The sequence below is a fragment of the Cebus imitator genome, unplaced genomic scaffold (genome assembly GCF_001604975.1).
Source record: "Cebus imitator isolate Cc_AM_T3 unplaced genomic scaffold, Cebus_imitator-1.0 Scaffold206, whole genome shotgun sequence".
Classification (NCBI taxonomy): Eukaryota; Metazoa; Chordata; class Mammalia; order Primates; family Cebidae; genus Cebus; species Cebus imitator.
In genome coordinates, this window is record NW_016107521.1 from 51942 (window position 1) to 55892 (window position 3951).

Genomic DNA, 3951 nt, shown 5'->3' on the forward strand with positions numbered 1-3951 from the left:
TCACCATTCTAACTGGTGTGAGATGGTATCTGAATGTGGTATTGATTTGCATTTCTCTAATGACCACTGTTGATGAGCATTTTTTCATATGTTTGTTGGCCTCAAAAATGTCTTCTTTTGAAAATTGTCTTTTCATATCCTTCGCCCACTTTTGAATGGGTTGGTTTGTTTTTTTCTTGTAAATCTGCTTTAGTTCTTTATAGATTCTCTATATTAGCCCTTTGTCACATGGGTAGATTGCAAAATTTTTTTCCCATTCTGTTGGTTACCAGTTGACTTGATGATTGTTTCTTTTGCTGTGCAGAAACTCTGGAGTTTAATTATATCCCATGTCTCTATTTTGGCTTTTGTTGCCAATGCTTTTGGTCTTATAGTCATGAAGTCTTTCCTATGCCTATGTCCTGAATGATTTTGCCTAGGTTTTCTTGTAGGGTTTTTATGGTGTCAGGTCTTATGTTTAAATCATTAATCCATCTGGAGTTAATTTTAGTGTAAGGTGTCAGGAAGGGGTCCAGTTTCTGTTTTCATCACATAGCTGTCCCTCTTTAGACTAACCATTAAATTCACGAGGGGATTAAATGGTTCTGTAAGTAAATTTAAGGTTGAACTAAGATTCTGTCTTGGACAACCAGCTATCACCAGGCTCGGTAGGTTTGTCGCCACTACCCATAGATTTTCCCACTATTTTGCTACATAGACGGGTGCGCTCTTTTAGCTATCTTTGGGTAGCTCGGCTGGTTTCAGGGAGCTCTGTTTAAATTCTCTATATAAAGTTATTTCTAGTTAATTCATTATGCAGAAGGTATAAGGATTTGTCTTTGCTTTTTTATGCTTTATTAGGGTTTTGTCTTTCCCTTACGGTACATATCTATTGCGCCTGGGCATAATTTCTATCACCTATACTTTTATAGTAGGTAAATGATTTAGTTGTTGAATTTAGATAGTATAAATAAGTGGGGATTCGGGCTAGGGTTAGCTCAAAGTGATCAATTGTTGTGAGATCTTCCGGGTATAGGCTGGATGCTTTAATTTAAGCTACACTTTGATTCATCCAAGCACACTTTCCAGTACGCTTACCATGTTACGACTTATCCCCTCTACATCAATATGAAGTGGTTTAAACTGTTAATATATTTTTCTACATGATGGTTGAGGAGGGTGACGGGCGGTGTGTGCGTGCTTAATGGCCTTGCTTCAATCAAGCTCTCTATTCTTGATTTACTGCTAAATCCACCTGGGGCCTTTAAATTTCATAAAGGCTATCGTGTAATTTTTCTAGATTAGAAAATGTAGCCCATTTCTTCCCACTTCATTGGCTGCACCTTGACCTAACGTTTTTATGGTGATACTTTTGCTTACTTTACGATCTTTAGGGAGTTTGGTGAAGATGGCGGTATACAGGCTGAGGGCAAGAGGTGGTAAGGTTTATCAGGGTATATCGATTACAGAACAGGCTCCTCTAGATGGATGTAAAGCACCACCAGGTCCTTTGAGTTTCAAGCTATTGCTTGTAGTGTTCTGGTGAATAATTTTGTTAGTGGAGTTATTGGGGTTTAGGGCTAAGCATAGTGGGGTATCCAATCCCAGTTGGTGCCTTAGCTATAGTGTATTCAGGAGCATTAGAGCCACTTTCATAGGGTACTTCACTATAACTGGGGTTTTCTACGACTTAGTTATAGGTTAGCTTTATTGAAGATAAGACCTTAAACACTCTTTACGCGGGTGTTCTATTAACTTGAGTCAATTGTATGGCCACGGTGGCTGGCACGAAATTGACCAACTCTATTATCAGTGTAGCTTGGTTAAACTTTTGTTTATTGCTAAAAGTTTGTCACTGCTGTTTCCCGTGGGGGCGTGGCTAAGCAAAGTGTTTTGAGCTGCGTAAATGCGTGCTTGATACTCGCTCCTCATGTTCTGGTGTTCTAGAGGGCATTCTCACAGGGCTGCGGATGCTTGCATGTGTAATCTCACTGAGGGCTAATAGAAAGGCTAGGACCAAACCTATGTGTTTATGGGGTAATAATTACCCGTCTAGACATTTTCAGGGTCTTGCTTTAAGTATTAAGCTACATTAACCTGATTGGGACTTAATATGGGTCTATAGTGGTAGGTTATGTGGATTTAAGGTTTAATTTATTACTGTATAATGTAGATATGTTTTCTGAAGGGCAGCATTTGAGGTGTGTGAGAAGTAATTATGTACAGTACCATACTAATAAATGTGGGTATTGTGGGGTGTATATATTTTTCAGTTTATTGGTTTTGTAAAATAGTTAATGTTAGTGGTAAAATGTCTCTTTATGACACTTGCCTCAGAAAATGTAAGTTGGGTTGAAGGTTGGCGGGTTAAAATTTGGGTAAAGTACCGGTTAATTATTTATTATGTCCTGTAACCATTGACTGAATAACACCTTAGTGGTCGGGATAGGGGCCAAGACATTCAGTATAGGTGCGATGATAGCATAAGGCATGGCAAAGCACATCCAGGTCCCACAGGATCGGGGGCGGGACTCCTACCGGAGCCTACGGCAATGCTGAGGATTCCCCCCCCCCCGGCTTTTTCCACCCAGGCACCCATGCATCCAGTGATGCGGTTAAGAGGGTGATAGCGCCACACCATCGTGATGTCTTATTTAAGGGGAACGTGGACACGATCTTAGTGGAATGGCCCTGAAGTAGGAACCAAATGCCAGGTATAGTTTCAGTATAACCAAGCCCTGTCTATATGGGCCCGGAGTGAGAAGAGCCCCAGATGTGGGCGGGTTGGTGGTTTCACGGAGGATGGTGGATTAAGAGACCAAACATAACGAGGGGATATCCATGGTTAGAAGGACTGAAGAAATAGAATGCGCTATGTCCGACCAATGACTTAATGTACAAATGTACAATCAATGATTTCATGGGCTGTACAATATCTGTGGGGAAAATGTTTGTATGTACTATTTGGATTTAATGTATTATAGTCCAATGTGAGAATACAGTTCTTGCTTATAAGCATGTTCTCTGACATTATATGCATGTTTTAGTTTAATGTACTATGTATGATTATCTCATAAAACCAGTTACAGAGGATTCCCTCTTTTTATATTCTTTGGAATAGTTACAGAAGGGATGGTACCAGCTCCTCTTTGTATGTCTGGTAGAATTCAGCTGTAACCCGTCTGGACCTGGACTTTTTTTGGTTGGTAGGCTATTAATCACTGCTTCTACTTCATACCATGTTATTGGTCTATTCAGGGATTCAACTTCTTCCTGGTTTAGGCTTGGGAGGGTGTAACTGTCCAGGAATTTATCCATTTCTTCCAGGTTTACTGGTTATGTGCATAGAGTTTTTTGTAGTAATCTCTGATGGTAGTTTGTATTTCTGCGGAATTGGTGGTGATATCCCCTTTATCATTTTTTATTGCATCTATTCGATTCTTCTCTCTTTTCTTTCTTACTGTTCTGGCTAGCAGTCTGTCTATTTTGTTGATCTTTTCAAAAAAACCAGCTCCTGGATTTATTGATTTTTTTAAGGGTTTTTTTGTGTCTCTATCTCCTTTAGTTATGCTCTGATCTTAGTTATTTCTTGTCTTTTGCTATCCTTTGACTTTTTTTTGACCTTGCTCCTCTACCTCTTTCAATTTTGATGATTTTAGATCTTTCTTTGCTTCTCATGTGGGCATTTATTGCTATAAATTTCCATCTAGACACAGCTTTAAATGTATCCCAGAGATTACAGTATGTTGTGTCTTTGTTCTTGTTGGTTTTGAATAACATCTTTATTTCTGCCTTCATTTCGTTGTTCATCCAGTGGTAATTCAGGAGCAAGTTGTTCCGTTTCCATGTAGTTGAGTGGTTTGGGTGAGTTTCTTAATCCTGAGTTCCAATTTGACTGCACTGTCATCTGAGAGATGGTTTGTTATGATTTCCATTCTTTTGCATTTGCTGAGGAGTGATTTACTCCCAATT

At 39.3% G+C, this 3951-nt stretch overlaps 1 long non-coding RNA gene across 1 annotated transcript; it reads left to right on the top strand.

Moving 5' to 3' along the window:
* The first annotated feature begins 827 nt into the window (after nt 1-827).
* LOC108317664 lies at nt 828-1783 on the top strand. The gene is made up of 3 exons (XR_001830847.2): nt 828-841; nt 1570-1573; nt 1696-1783. It is a non-coding gene; the product is annotated as an uncharacterized LOC108317664 (long non-coding RNA).
* Nucleotides 1784-3951: the final 2168 nt, after the last annotated feature.